The following is a 17,364-nucleotide window of genomic DNA, read 5'->3' as shown; positions in this document are numbered from 1 at the left end:
GGATACAAAATCAATATACAAAAATCAGTTGCATTTCTATACACTAATAACGAAGTAGCAGAAAGAGAAATTAAGAATACCATCCCATTTACAACTGCAACAAAAAGAATAAAATACCTAGGAATAAACTGAACCAAAGAGGTGAAAGATCTGTACACCGAAAACTATAAAACATTGCTGAAAGAAATTGAAGAAGACAACAAGAAATGGAAAGATATTCTGTGCTCTTGGATTGGAAGAATTAACATAGTTAAGATGTCCATACTTCCTAAAGCCATCTATAGATTCAATGCAATCCCTATCAAAGTTCAAACAACATTTTTCACAGAAATAGAACAAAGAATCCTAAAATTTATTTGGAACAACAAAAGACCCCGAATAAGTAAAGGAATCCTGAGAAAAAAGAACAAAGCTGGAGGTATCACACTCCCTGATTTCAAAATATATTACAAAGCTATAGTAACCAAAACAGCATGGTGCTGGCACAAAAACAGACACACAGATCAATGGAATAGAATGGAAAGCCCAGAAATAAACCCACACATCTATGGACAGCTAATCTTTGACAAAGGAGCCAAGAACATACAATGGAGAAAAGAAAGTCTCTTCAACAAATTGTGTTGGGAAAACTGGACAACCACACGCAAAAAAATGAAAGTAGACCCTTACCTTACACGATACACAAAAATTAACTCAAAATGGATTAAAGACTTGAATGTAAGACCTGAAACTATGAAACTTCTAGAAGAAAACATAGGCAGTACGCTCTTTGACATCGGTGTTAGCAACATATTTTCAAGCACCATGTCTGACCGGGCAAGAGAAACAATAGATAAAATAAACAAATGGGACTACATCAAACTAAAAATCTTCTGCACAGCAAAGGAAACCATCAACAAAACGAAAAGACAACCTAACAATTGGGAGAAGATATTTGCAAACCATACATCTGATAAGGGCTTAGTCTCCAAAATATACAAAGAACTCATGCATCTCAACAACAAAAAAACTAACAACCCAATTTAAAAATGGGCAAAAGACTTGAAGAGACATTTCTCCAAAGAAGATATACAGATGGCCAATAGGCACATGAAAAGATGTTCAAAATCATTAACTATCAGGGAAATGCAAATCAAAAGTACAATGAGATATCACCTCACGCCCATCAGAATGGCTATAATTAACAAGACAGGAAACAACATGTGTTGGAGAGGATGTGGAGAGAAGGGAACTCTCATACACTGCTGGTGGGAGTGCAAACTGGTGCAGCCACAATGGAAAACAGTTTGGAGATTCCTCAAAAAATCAAGGATAGAACTACCATATGATCCAGCTATTCCACTGCTGGGTATTTATCCAAAGAACTTGAAAACACCAATGCATAAAGATACATGCACCCCTGTATTCATTGCAGCGTTATTCACAATAGCCAAGACTTGGAAGCAACCTAAGTGCCCATCAAGGGATGAATGGATAAAGAAGATGTGGTATATATACACAATGGAATACTACTCAGCCATAAGAAACGATGAAATTCAGCCATTTGTGACAACATGGATGGACATTGAGGGTAGTATGCAAAGTGAAATAAATCAGAGGGAGAAGGTGAAATACCGTATGATTTCCTGCATTAAGTAGTAGATAATAACAATAATAAACAAATACACAGAGATAGAGATTGCATTGGTGATTACCAGAGGGGAAGGGGGGAGGGAGGAGAGCGAAAGGGATAATTTGGCACATGTGTGTGGTGATGGGTTCTAATTAGTATTTGGGTGGTGAACATGATGTAATCTATGCAGAAATAGAAGTATAATGATGTATACCTGAAATTTATACAATGTTATAAACCAATGTTACTGCAATAAACAAAAAATTAAAAAAAAAAAAAAAGAAACACAGCCTGTCTGAAACCTTGATTTAGAACTTATGAGCCCTAGAACTGTAAGGTAATAAATTGGTCTTGTTTTAATCCACGAAATTTATGGTAATTTGTTACAGCAGCAATAGGAAATTAATATATGCTGCGTAATTTCCATCATTTTTTTATCCATATTGAAATGATTTTTTCAGTTTCTATGAATTTATGTGTGTGCTTAAAAAGAATGTGTATTTTTGAATATCATGTTTTTTATATATCTAACAGGTCAAGTTTCAAATAATTGTCATCAAATAGTCTACATGATTACTAAATTCATATTAATTTTTTTCTATAAACTATTGAGAGTGGTATGTTGAAATCTTTTTACAATCAAAGCTTTGTAATTTCTCTTATTCTGTAAAAGTTTGCTTTATGTATTTTGAGCCTGCATTATTAGGTGCATATAAATTTAAGACTTTTATTTTCCTATTGAACTGAGTTTTTCAATAAAATGTTTGTCTCTTTACTCTGGTAATGTTTTTTTTGGCCATAAAGTCTATTCTATCTAATAGTAGTAGAGTGACATAAGCTATATTTTGTCACTTATTGTCTGGTAAATCCTCTTTGCATGCTTTGTTTTCAGTGTTTTCATACTCTTAAATCTGAAATGTGTTTTTAAAAACAGCATATAATAAGTTTTGGAATTTTTATACACTCTGAAAATACTAGCCTTTTAATTTAGGCATTTAATCTATTTACACTTGACATAATAATCAATATATTTGGGTTTTGATTACTAACAAACTATATAATTTATATTTTTCTTCCCTCCTCTATGTCCCTTTTCCTATTCTTTTTGCCTTTTTTAAAGTCAATAACACTTTTTATTATTCAATTTCTCTTCTATATTAGCTTTTACGTTATATGGTCTATTACTATTTCTTGAGGTTATGCCTGAAATTTTAATATGCATATGTAACATGACAGTCTAATATTAATTACATCAACTTTCTCTGAATAATTCAAAGCCTTAGGTTATTTTAATTTTTTTACCCTTACCCCCAATTTTGTATTCCATTGTTGCTTGTGTATTTCAATTCTCTCTATATATTTTTAAATAAATTTTTTCTGTAAACATTTTTATTGCGTTATAACATACATAAAATGCCCGGATTTTAAGTAGAGCTTGACAAATTTTTACAAAGAAATACACCACTGAACCCACCACTACAATTAAGAAATAGATTATTTCTCTTATACCAGAAATCTCTTTTGTGCCCCCTTCAAGTCAATACCCCCAATGTTAAACTAAAATTCCTATTTCTATTATCAAAGATTGTTTTTTTTCCTTTTCCTGAGCTTAATATAAATAGAATCATTATACTCACACACACACACACACACACATACACACACACACACACAAAACACATATTGGCTACTGGCTTCTTTCTGTCAACATAATTTCTGCAGGATTTTTATAAGTTGTTGCACTTAGCAGTAATTAAATCGTTTCCATTGTTATTTAATATTATATTATCTAAATATACCATTATTTATTTTTCCATTGTACTGTTGATGGACATTTGGGATATTTTTTTTTCCATTTGTGCTATTTTGAAGAAAAGTGTTATTTTCTTTCCATACATGCTTTTAGTACAAATATCCACGCGTGTATTTCGGATATACAGTCATGTGCCACATAACGACATTTTGGTCAACGATGGACTGCATATACAGTGGTGGTCCCATAAGATTAATACCATCTATCCTAGGTGTGTAGTAGGCTATACTATCTAGGTTTGTGTAAGTACACTCTGTGATGTTTGCACAATGACAAAATTGCCTAACAACACATTTCTTAGAACATATCCCTGTCACTAAGTGATGCATGACTGTATACATGTCTCATAATTTGACATATGTATTCCTAAAAAATCACTGCACTGTGCACAATGTCACAACAAAAACCATAAGACTTATGAGAAAAATGGGAGTAAGGACATAACACTTAAAAACATTGTCAGTGATACATAAAATAGAGAGAGGAACCAATAAAAAGAATAGTATAATATCATACATGTCAGATGTTTAAGAAATATGTAAACATTGCAATAAATATGACACTTTACCTTGAAAAAGACATGATGTTAGCTTGTGGAAGTGGGAATCAGAAGGGTGGCAGCCATGAGTTTTTGTGAAATGGTGGGAGGAGGGTTACCTGAAATCAGGTAGAAAGTTATAACACCATGGGTAGGTGTGACTCATTGTCTTTGCTTTGGTGTTGGCTCCTGATCTTTCGCAACCCTTAAATCTTTGGGCATGTTTGTTTTTGCCTTTGGATTGTAGGTCCTTCAAGGTTTATAATGGATGCCTGTTTCATCAAAACTACAATTTTTGATCTGATGTGTAGACTTTTTCTTCAATTAACTTTAGTATCACTGCTGGAAATTCTTTTGTGGCTTTCTCATCTGGACTTATGATTTCACCTGAGAGCTGAAGGCTTTAGAAATTGTAGTGATGTTTGAAATCACTAAACTAGCCACTAATAGCACTAAAAGGAGCCAATTCTGCAGGATTGGGTGATTTTTGTTTAAAGTCTTCCTGCATAATAATACTGTCTTTTTTTGTTTGGGTTGCTTGGCATTTTGAACCAGGTCACTTAGATATGTTGAGTGTGTGTTTATTTATACAGAAACATTTGCAAATACAAAAGGATAATAAAATACAACCTTGTATGATAATGCACCCAGTGAAATGAGGTTGCTGGTAGATGTTTAAGGCATGTGAGTGTGCTTTGTGTATTCCTACATGAATTGGTTCAGCTTGGTACAGTTTCTACTTTTCTCTTGTGTTTCTTGGTGGTGAAACTGTCCATAAGGAGACATGAAATTCTCATTATGCTCAAATTATTCCCCAATAAATCAATCAAACTGAAACAAATTCAAGTTTTCAAAACAAGTTAATAGCAGAATTAACTGTGTCTGGGAATGGAATTGCCTGGCCATGAAGTATCCAGTACTCATAGGTATCCAGTTGTTCAGCTTTAGCTACTGCCAAAAAAGTTTTCCAGTATTGATCCCACCAGCAATGTGTATGAAGTCCAGTCGTTCCACATCCTCACCAACACTCTATTTTGTCAGGTGTTTTTTTCTTATCTATTCTGGAATGTGTGTAATTGAATCTCATTGTGATTTTTATTGTATTTACCCAGGGACTAATGAAAATGAGGCCATTATCATAAGCCTATTACCCATTCGTATACATCCAATTGTGAAATACCTGTATAAGTCTTTTCTGTAGTGTTGTATATTCTTATTCATTTGGGAATAGGCAAAGTATCAGAGTAGTCAAGAACACACATCTTGAAATCAGTTTAAAGTCTAGCTCTGCCTCTAACTAGTAATGTGATTCTGTACTAATTTCTTTGCTTTTCACACTAAGTGCTCAAAAATGGTACTTATTACCATTTTTAATGGAAGCATGTGGTTTTTTCATACAGCTTACCATAATTTTCATGAATAAAGTACATTGGGGGAATTTATCTCAAGTTGAAACCAGAATAATTATTATGACAAAAAGTCTTTTGGAGCCTGTCTCAGATTTGAGTGTTTCGTCAAGTATTTAAGAGTGTTTGGTGTTACAAGATCCCAACTGGGGAGGAGTTTGTAGGACTAAATAGTGCAGAGATGTCTCTAGGTAACAAAATTGGAAGTATTTACTTATTTATCAGTAGAAATGTGTGCTTCTGTGAATGTTTTACTAGAATTTGCAAGATTTCTTCTTGTAGGTTTCCTAGAAGACAATAGGCCATCATTCTCAATGTGACCTGACGCACGCAGAATAATACATTCCACACAGCTGTTGACTAAGTCCAAGCATTGTTTTGCTTCAAGCATTTATATTTTCCTGAGTGTGACATTGACGTTTCGGGACACTCCACGTCTGGCACTGTGTGAGAATGGGGTACTGTCCTACTCCACAGATTGAGGATGTCACCTGTTCCTTCTTCAATTATTAGGAAGGAATTTAAACTGCCAAATGTTGCATTTCATTTCAGGACAATTTTAAGCCCTCTTGAACTGTTCTTGGAATAATGATAGCTACCATTCAGATGATGTTCCTGTTGGCTTAGTGATGCAAGAGTCAGAAGGATTTAACATAAGCCCTGATGCTGCTCCTTGCCAGAGATGCCATATTCTTTGACTGGCTGACATTTTCCTCTCTCTGGGCCAATATGCTCACATATATCATTTGGAAATCTTCAAATTCTTCTTGAATTATTATTTTTTTTTATCATTTCCAAAAGATATGGTACTTCAAAGTTGATGCTATTATAGATGTACTTATATAACCACATTTTTAATCAACCAGTCAGACTTTAGTGCCCGAGGTTGAGAAAACTATACTCCTCACATTGAGTTATACAAAGGTACCTTGTTCATGGAAGAATGAAAACATCAGAGCTACAGTCTCCATGTGGATGGGAACCTGGAGAGTACCCAGGTGAGTGTGCCTGCAGCAGAAGGTTCAAGTATAACTAGGACAGGGACGGGTGGCTGAAGGTCAAATTAGAAGGACTCAGCATTCAGGAAGGAAGAAGTCTGAATGGCTCAGTTCCAGAAAAACCCAAGTTTGGAGATGGCAAATATGATGGCATTCCGGATACTTTTAAGGTAGAAACTGCAGGTGGATTTGCTGGTGGATTGGATGTGGGTTGTAAGAGAGTGTTATCAATGATGACTCCAAAGTTTTGACTTGAGCATCTGGGTTCTTGGAAATGTCATTTACTCAAGTGTGTGGAGCTGTTTGGGAACGTGGGGAATGAAGAGTCTTGACTCTTGAATCAAGAGTTTTGAATGTGTTAAATCTGTGATGCCTTATGACATCCCTTGAAGCTGTTATATAGGCTTAAAATGAACAAGTCTGTAATTCAGAGGAAAGGTCAGGGCTGGAGATAAAATTTGGAGGTCATTACCATCTAGAAGCCATTATGATGGAAGATCTTAATGAGTGAGGGTCATGCAACATTTACAGGTTAAGGAGAGGATGGGGAGGATCCACAAAGGAGACATTTATTATAATCATGAAAATAATAAAAGTCATAACACAATTCATGGCATGACTTAGTCAAACCCCACGTACCTGTCACCTGGACTACCACAACATTTCCTAGCTGTTCTCCTTTGTTCCACTTTTGCCCTCAGATATTCTATTCTATGGCGAGGAACAAAAGTGGGATCCTTTTAAAAAATAAATCATATTTGGTACTCCCCCCTTCCAAAAACAAAACTGAACCAAATGCTTCCTGGTAGATTTCCATTATAAATAGAATAAATTTCAATGCTCCTCCTCTGTCATGCCTAGGAAGCCCTAGGAGATGTGGTCACTACATAATTTTCTCATTTCAACGCCTGTCATTGTTCCTCTTCCTTATTCTGCTTATTTGCTTTGGCCTTCTTGCTCTTCTTTAAAGGACTAAAGCAAACTCCTGCCTTAAGGCCTTTACACCTGCAGTGCCCTCTGCTTGACAACCTCTAACTTAGGTATATGAATGTCTGGCTCGCTCTGCTCACATGTTTCCTTTTCAGGGAGTTCTTCCATCATAGCCTTATTTATAATTTTTATTTATTGATTGATTTTCCACCCAAAGCCCCAGTAGATAGTTGTATGTCATAGCTGCACATCCTTCTAGTTGCTGTATGTGGGACGCGGCCTCAGCATGGCCGGAGAAGTGGTGCGGCGGTACATGTCCGGGATCCGAACCCGGGCCGCCAGCAGCAGAGCGCACGCACTTAACCGCTAAGCCACGGGGCCGGCCCATCATAGCCTTATTTAAATGATCACTTTCAGACTCTTCATCCCTTTGCCTTACTTTATTTTTCTCCATAGCACTTATTACCCAGCATTTTACTATGTATTTCTTTATGACTTGTCTGTCCCTCCAACAGGATGTAAGTCTTAGGGGTCAAGGAATTTCTATCTCCCATTTCCTGCTTTATCTAGAAGGCATAGAACAGTAACTGTCAAATAGTAGACAATCAATAAATATTTGTTGAATGAATAAATGAGTGAATTATTCAAGAATTTAAATTTCTTGAAAACTTGGAAGTAATTTTCTCCTTTTGGGAGAAAGAATGGGTACATCTTGAAAATTCAATGTGACCCAGGAGCTTCTTGGCATCTCCTGGTGGTGTTTGCTCAGAACTCCATACACCCTGCAGCTCAGATCCCTCTGGGCCCACTGGTCCTTCAGATCCATGCTTGGGGGGTCAGCAACCCCCTTCCCCTCAGCCCAAAACAGCTGAGATCAGGTGAGGGGTGAGGGGCATCTTTGACCCACTGCTGAGATGATGACATACCACCTTTATGTCTAGAGTTAACTATGAGTCTTAGCCGAAAAGTTTTCTGGGGCCAGCCCGGTAGTGTAGTGGTTAAGTTCATGCGCTCCACTTTGGCGGCCCAAGGTTTGTAGTTTCAGATCCTAGGTGCAAACCTATGCACCACTCATAAAGCCATGCTGTGGTGGCGTCCCACATACAAAATGGAGGGAGATTGGCACAAATGTTAGCCCATGGCCAATCTTCCTCATAAAACAAAGTTTTGGGAGGGGGCTTTGAAGGGTGGTGTGTGTGTGTGTGTACGCGCGTGTGCGCACATGTGAGCACATGTGTGAGGATGTGGATGGGCACAGTATTTCAAACAATGGAGCATTGTTTGACATTTGGGGACCTGACACAGGAGAGTTACTCACAGACTTCCCAATAATCAATCTTCTCCAGCATTTATTCACACTGAAGAAGGAGAAGAGTGGGAAGACATTGAGGCCTAAGAGAGATTGCCAAGTGCAAACATGGAAGAACCAGAAAAGCTGGAAGTTTCCTACCCTCCCAGCCAGCCCAGCCCAGGAGAATGGAACCTTCCATCAACCTGTTCAAGGGACTTGATCTTCACCTTTGGTAGGTGCTTTATTTATTTCATTCCCACCTCTCTTCCCTAGGCTTCCCTTCTAGAATACGACTATTTCCAGGTATCTTGGGTCAGCAACCTTGCAACAAAGGTTTAACTCTCTAGAAACCTGTGGAGCAGGCTGTTTTGTATTATGTCTCATTCGTTTCCCCCTTGTCCAGCAACAAAGAAGCCAGAGAACCAGATGGGGAAATAGGGTTCTCTAGTTCTAGACTCCCCTTTTTGGGAGACCTGAGAATTCCTTCTCTTTCATAGATTTATGCTGTGAGTTTACATTTCTAAAGGATTTCTTTAAACTTTCAGTTCCAGGAGTGTGCTGGCTTTCTACTGTGGGGGACTTGCGTCGTTCCTGATGAGTTTATTATGTATGGAACAAAGTGAAAATAGGGGACGGAGGTGAGGATTGAGAGACAGAGCTGGGAGGGGCTGGAGGATGGAGGGATATTGGCTCATTTCCATCAAGGGAACTGCGTCTCTGAGATCGGGGATGGGATCATTTCTGACTCCATTATCCAAACCCGGCAAAGAGAGGATTTTGGAGCAGGATATCTCACAGGTAGAGATAACTTCATGTTCCTCTAGAAGTAGAAAGAAACAAGCTCCAGCCCCCTTTTTACAATGGGATGGAAGCCACCTGTGTGTTTTTGAGCTGGGAGTCTTGGGAGATGGAGAAGTTGAGCCTGTCTGGCCTTGGAACCAGAGCTACAGCACCCAGCTAAAATAAAGCTACTGAAGAAGGATGAGAAAGAAGAGAGGGTTTCTGTTCCTGGGTAAGATTCTAAGCCAGAGGGTCAACTGAAGACACACACACACACACACACGCACACACACACACAGAGTCACACACAGCCATCTACATACAAGCCACACAGACACAGTCACATTCATATACACAGAGTCATAATACAGGGTCACACACATAGTCGCATACCCACACACACAGCTACACACCCAGCCACACACACAGTCATACACACAGCCACACACACAGTCGTACACACACAGGCACACATTGTCACATACATGCAGTCACACACACACAGGTTGTTGGGCCATTTTGTGAGAGAAGAAGGAAAGTTCCCTTCCTTATATATTGGCATGAGCTTAGCATTTTCACATGAAAATGTGCTTGACACTTTCATATGGTTATGTCTCTATCTCACAAAACCATCTATGAGATACGTATTATTAAACCAGTGTTATAAGTTAATTTACCCAAGATGACACAGTTAGTAAGTGGCCAGACTAAATTAATGTCTAGATCTGTCTAATTGCAAATGCCATCCTCTTCTCATTATACCATGCTGCCTCTCACAATTTAAAATTATAGTTTAATCTTTGTGGCCAACCTCTGCTCCTAGATGTCAGGACTAATATCAACCCGGCAGCTCAGCTAAGCACAGGAAGCTAAGTAAGCATTGCCCTGTGGGGTTTCTGAGAGGACAGGAGGAAGAAGTGGTTTGTGAGTTCCTTCAGGCCAGCTGGCAGGGGTTCCCAACACACCCTCTTAACCTTTTAGACAGATCCTGCTTCTACAGGAAAAGTCAGCAGGTTATGCACAATGGCACATGTCATGAATATGTCCCAGGACAGGAGAAAAGCTGTTCTTCCTGGTTTTATAGACTAAATAATTTGCTTCTGTCAGAGGTCAATTTAATCTACCTGTCATTTGCCATTTGCCATTTGCTTGCCATTTCAACCAATTCAATCATGTGAAACAATTGTTGTTGCTGAATTTCCATATTCCAGACTGGCACTGCCCTGATCTAAGCCCCTGCCCTCTCGCTCCAACCCTCTCTCCTGCCTTGTAGTATCTACAGGGATTGGACCCCAGACGCTTTCCCTGGTTAGGTCTTTGGGGCTCCGGTTCTATTAGTGAAGGTTGCTGATAAAGCCCCCCAGTGAACCAGGAGCTTCATCCATCTGGGTTGCACACACAGAGAGCTTGCCCACACTTTCCCTACAAATGTCTACTTCCCAGCCCTAGACACATTTTGAGAGAATTTAGAGAAATACTAGACATGAGAACTATGGCATTTCTGCCTACTTTCTTCATTCCACCCCTTTAGGGGTGACCCACTCACCCTGGTTTGCCCAGGACATTCTTAGTTTTAGCACTAAAAGTCTTATGTCCTGGGAAACCCCTCAGTCCCAGGTAAATCAGAGAACACATTATTCCCCTTCTGTTTCAGCTTCTAGCTCACTATGTCCGTCAGCTCTCAGGATAATTTCCAGGGTTTCTCAGTTGGCTGGGAATGGGGGTGGTGCCAGGGAAGTACTAAAATAATCCAATCCAGAATTGGTCTGCTCCTTTAGGATACAATCCATTAAATCTCATGGACTTTCAGCTCAAGATGGCAAAGTTGGTGCACTTGTTTGCTTTCCTTCTCTCTGTGAAATAAATGAATAGAACAAAAATCAAACAACAACAACAAAAAACACTATAGCAAAGAGAGAGGGATCACTTTATTATAAGGCCCCTCTCTTTTTTTCTGTCTTGTTTTTTAACCCCATAAACAAAGACTTTCAAAAATTATTATTTATGGACATCTTCTGTATTTACACTTTCCTCTGCTTGGAATATCACTTTGGTGCAGGAATATCTCAATGTCCTGCCCTGACTTCATTACTGAGCTCCAATTGCTTGGACATGCCATTAACACTTTCACTCAGTGATCCCAAAATATATTCTACTCAAATGATCTCTTTCTCCTGTTGCTGGCACATTTCCCCAGTTTGAGACCATGGTGGCTCTGAGAGCCTGTGACTAGAGGCAATAATACTTTCAAAGATCATTTGAATTTGACAAAATATCAGTTGGTGGATGGAAGTAAATAAGAATACATCAGTACCTTTTAATGTACTAACTACCAATTAAAGAATAACTAAACAACAACAACAACAAGGTATGAAATCGAGAGCCTCTTTTCCAAGTATGAAATCCAGAGCCTCTTCTTTGTATGGAGCAAGGTAGATAGAAAGACGGGTGAATCAGCCATCAACTCACTTGGAGGCCTTCCTCCACTCTACCCCTACCTGCCCTTCTTTCCTTTCCTTCTTGGCCATATTAGTTCACACCCTTAAAACTTTTTACTGCAATTACTAGAGTAGCTTCTAACTGCTATCTCTACATTCTATTTCTTCCAATTCAAATAATCTTAAAAACTCCTGCTAAATTAATCTTTACAAAGCGATGCTCTTACTGGACCATTTCATTGCTCAAAAATCCATACAGCTCTCTTATCTGTTGAGATAAGTAAAAATTCCTCAATCTAGCATTCAGGGCCTTCTACCTTGTTACTGACTTGCATTTACAGGCTCACCTACTGCTCTCATAGATAGACCGTATACCTCCTAACCACAGTGGGCCTTTCATTGATTCCTAAAGAGGCCCTGCAAATAGAGCTTTGCTCATCCTTCCAACCCTCCACAATGTCTCTGCATAGTTCACATTTCCACCTGTGTGTTGCCTGCATTCCTTTCGAGTGTGTTTCACATACTCTTTTCTGTATGAAATATATTCTAATCCTTCTAAATTGTTGTTATGATACCCCTTTTAAACCCTCAGTATTTTGAGTCTATCTTTCTTATGGAACCTACTTCACTTTACCATGCATTATAGTTATCTGCCTACTTGTGTTCATGTTCTAATAAAACATAAAGCTCTTGGAGGACTAACTTCTGCAGCACCTAGAGGTAAGCAATAAGAAGTTGATATGTTGAGTATTGAAAGATGGGTAGCATTCAGAAAGGTGGAGAGAATGGACAGGACTTAGGTGGTGAGATGCTTAAGGATGTGACCAAAGGTTGTGGGAACAGACAAAAAGATAACTTACCTTGAATATGGTGAGAAGACCAATGTGGCTAGAGAACAGAATTTCAGAACGAAAATATTGGGAGACGAATGCTAAAAAAGTAAATTGGAGCCAAATTGTGAAAGGTGAATTTGGGCTCATACCAGTCCCTTAGAGCACAACAATTTACCAGGCTGTGTTGCTGGACATTTCATTCAAACTCTATGTCAGTTTTCTCTTTGAAATTTGCCAAAGCTGGGTTTCTCAGGCCAACGTATTAAGTTAGGAATAGACTGTCTTCGCATGTCGTAAATCTACTGCGGACCATTGTTTTCTGCTCTATCTCTTGCAGGAACAGTGTATCGTTATCTGCCCTTTCCTTGACCTTGGATTCTGTGGTCAGGAACTAATGATTGACTAAGGTGCCCAAGCTCAGCGCTGATGGCTCAGTTACAGATGCTGATAAACACCCTGCTCCTCAGCAGCACGTCAGAATCACGTACAGTCAGAATAGTTTCCTGAAAGGTAAGGCAGCTAAAACAAATTTTCTTTAATCAAAGTAAAACATACATATTTTTAAAAAAATCAAATAGTACTAAAAGGCCTGTACTGAAAAACTGTAGGCCACTGCCCTTTTCCCTCCCTTGTATCAGTCCTATTTCACAGAGAAAAGTCCTTTTAACTTCTCCAGTAATTATTTCCACACCTCTTAATGATAAAGCTTACCCAGCTATTGACTGATTTATCAATAGTAGATATTTTCTAATCATTTTCTGTTATGATAGATGTGTATTTAACCCTTTTGGACCCCACTTCTCCCTCTCATCCTCCCTCAAATATTCCTATTTTAATTAAATTAATGACCAGTAACTATATCACTATTATTATGAAAATTTCATTCACTGTGGAGTTAAGTATGATTTTATTCCTTTTCTGGTTTAGATTTTGTATGCTACAAAATAAAAGCAGTGTTTTTCCATTTGCATGAACTCCCATATACCTATTTTTAACTCTTTTCACATATCTTTACATGTCAGGTATCATGTCATATAGTCCATGGAAACTCTTTTTTTCTGGAGAAGTCTGTCCTGGAGTCCTACACCTTTCTGCTTCATTCTGAACTGGCTACTCTATCCAAATAGTGAATGTTAAGTTAATGGGGTGATTAACTGTAAGAACAATTTTCAAGATTAATGAATAGAAAGCAAAGTAGCTGATGATGTTAATATGATTAAGTAAAGGAAAATGAATACTCATAATGAAAAATAATCCAAACTAACTTATCAGAATACGAGCTCAGAGCTTCATGTTATACTTCAAGTTCCTTGAGGTCAAGTTCTGTGCTATATTCTTTCTATCTCCAGTTTCTGACATGGAGTAGAGCTCAAAATTCTTCATGGAATAGATAAATATGATCAGGTGATCTGAGAGCACACAGGGAGGTCTAACATTGAAAATTTGGGGAGCTGAATCGTGGAAGGCACAAATTCTTACTCAGTCAGGCCACTGTGAAGAATCGTGCTGTTCTGAGCCCTGATTCTTTTTTGCCCCAGCCCGGACCTCAGGATAAACTGTAGGCAACCAGTTGTAGAAGGTGGAAAACAGGAGACACAGAGGGGTTCCTAACTGCAGGCAGACCATCTGGAACCACACGACTTACCCAGGCTCTGGGGAAAAAGAAAGGTTATCTTAGGATATTGTCCAAGTGCAGTTCCTGAGAGTATCCTGGGCATGGCCTGGCTGTAGCCTCCAGGCATAGGCATGTGACTGATATCCTGTCAGGCGAATTTCCTTGATCTCTGGGAGACCTTGGAGAGGGGTACAGGGACAGGACAGGACAGCATGCCTGTCGTCACTGCAGCAACAGCCAATTCTTGGAAGCAGAGGGATGAATGAGATGACCTCTGGCAAGTAGGGTGATATGAGAAGGGTGAAAGGGAGAGGTGTATTGAATTAGGGTTCTCAGCCCTCCAGGGTGGCCAATGTTTCTATAGTAGCAGGGATGAGAATTTGAGAAAAACCATTCTCATCTTTAAAATGTCTGAGCCCTGCTTTCTGCCTTCACTGTGTGGGTTCATCTTCTAGCTTCTATGCCAGGAGAGGAGCTCCCCTCTTTCCACTTGGTAGAGATAAGAGCAGTGGGACTGGCTAGCTCATCTCCTAAAGGAAGTACATTTTCTTCTCCATAGACAATGGCACCACATCCCTAAATGTATAAGTGATATAACCTGGATGTATAGAAAGTAGATAGCTTTAGTTGCTCACCATATTCCCCTCTGACACGAATTTGTGTAAGTATTGGTAATGAGTCATGGGGCAGGGGGTGGGAATGCTGTTCAAGTTCATGTGCATGTGACCTTGCCTGTTAGCCAAGTGCCAGTTACTACAGTCTGATGTGCCTGTGCATGTGTCTGTGTATTGGTGTTTCTAATATAAGTCAATGCCTTTCTGCACATGGGTCTGTGAGTTCCAATATATGGTTGATGAACACGTGCATTCCCAGAACAGTGTGTCCTCTGCTTTGCCTCATTTCCATATGGTATCTCTGGAAGTCCAAGCCCAGGATAAATATCCGGCTGCTGGCCTGTGCCAAGAAACCTTGTGCTAAACCACTTATGACGTTGAGCTAATCCCACAGTGTTGTTTTTGGATGATTTGGGAGACATGAATCTTTGGGATAGAAAATTAACCTTGTGACTGCTAGTCATGGAATAGCCTGGGCAGGACTGAGTCACCCCACTAGCTATCGAAGAAGGAACTGTTTCTCTAAACTCCGAAGGAGGGCACCCCGAGAAACATATCCCTCCGGGTATGTTTCCAATGAGGCAAATGATACAGATGGAGAGAGGACTACTTCTCTTCCTAATCTATGACCATATTAGGGGCTGGGACAGAGTGAGATAAGAAGATGCCCCACACTGAGCGTTGATGGAACTGACTTGGAACCAAAGAGGGAGAAATGCACATGGAAGTAAGGTGGTGGGGAGGAGGGGTGCTGTCTGTCAACATCAGCTGCAAGGGGATCATTGCATAAGCCATATAGCTAATGTCACCACCAGGTAATAGAATCCAGGAATTCCAGTGAGAATTTAGCCTATCATACACCATCCTACTTTCTCCATTAGCTTATTCCCTATTGTATAATCTGGAATGTCTGCATTTCTGAAGGGGGGATATAGGTATGAAGGAATAAACTGCTTCCTTCTTTCAAGGCAATACCATTTGTTTTTGGCAATAAATGCCTAAGGTATGGAGTATTGTCAGAGAGGACCTGGGTATGTGGCTGATGCTGATAACTAAAGCTGGAAGGACTTCGTTAGTGACTGGCTCGGGAAGCCAATCATCTCTTTTCCTGCAATGCACTAAGAGCAAGTTTCCATGGTTCTTGATGTGTGGCAAATAATATCACTTGGACGAATTAATTATATCAGAATTTCTGAGGATGATGCCTGGGCATCAGTATTGTTAAATACATCATAGAAGTGATTGTAATATGCAGCCAGGGTTTCAAAACAATGAATTTATGGAACCTTTCAGACTGGAAACATGTACCCAGAATATTCAACCAGGCACCTAGATATTGAAAGAGGAATAGAAGAGGAGACTGTGTCTCCTTTGTCCACGTAAGAATCTGGGTGTACTGCTCACCACGTGACACTTTTATGATGTTCAGTGGTTGTGTCTGAAAACTGAGCTGAGCCAATTAGATTTTCTGTCTCAAAATTTGAAGGGAGACACAAAGGCAATATTGGATGCCTGACCTGAAAGTTCAGGATAAATTGGGACATGGTGGTCTTTAAGAATCTATGGTCACACAGATTTATCGGGTAGGAGAGACTTAGAGGAAGTTGGTCAGGAGAGAGAAGAGGATGAAAGAGCGGTGGGAGAAGCAATAGAGTGACATGGGGGACACAGACAGAGGAGGATGATCAGTCCTTAGAGATGCCTTGCTTCGTCCCCTTGCTGAGGTCTTTTCCTATACTGCATTGTAACCAGAAGAACATAAGTAGAACTCTGATTTAGAATTCTAGGCGAGAAAGAAGCTGTTTTCTCTCCTGTCTTCAAGCCTGGCATTTACCTATCTCCCTGTCTCAAATGCATTTTCTTTTCCTCTCTGTCCCTCAAATACCTACTCCTTTTTAAAGAACAGTTTCAACGTGATTCCTACTTGGCTCCCCCAGAACAAGCTACAGCCCACTCTTTGCTCACTCTATACTCACATAGGATTTTGTTCATGTTTATTTATTCCTTTTACACATTAAATTGTAATTTTCTGTTTACTTGTCTTCTGTACTCGATTTTGAACTCCTTGAGGATAAAAGTTATGTCTGGTTTATGTTTTTCACCGGTATCTAATGTAGTTCTTGGGATATAGCAGTTGCTGAATAGAAGCTTGTTAATTGAGCACATTCTTAAAGGTTGAATGGGGCTGAGTTTGTTGAACTTTCTGTTTTCTCATATGCTCAGAAAAAGGTTGATAAACATAAAATCTTTCCAGAATTGGATCTGAAGCTTGAAAATTATTTCCCCCAGTAATTTCTTACTTTAAATAACTACTAAAATCCTTTAGCAGGAAATTCTCCTCTTCTGTCTTTAAACATAATACTTTCATAGAAAATTGGAAAGAGAACTAAGACATAATAATAAGATTAGTTTATTAAACGGAACCTGTTTTATTTAATGGCAATATGCCTTTGCAAATTAATTATCCAAACAATTAAAATGAACCACTTAGCATAA

This window comes from Ceratotherium simum, chromosome 1, assembly GCF_057802395.1.
Source record: "Ceratotherium simum simum isolate JZ-2026a chromosome 1, ASM5780239v1, whole genome shotgun sequence".
Classification (NCBI taxonomy): domain Eukaryota; kingdom Metazoa; phylum Chordata; class Mammalia; order Perissodactyla; family Rhinocerotidae; genus Ceratotherium; species Ceratotherium simum.
The sequence above is the reverse complement of the archived record's forward strand: the minus strand, read 5'-3'. Positions refer to the sequence as shown.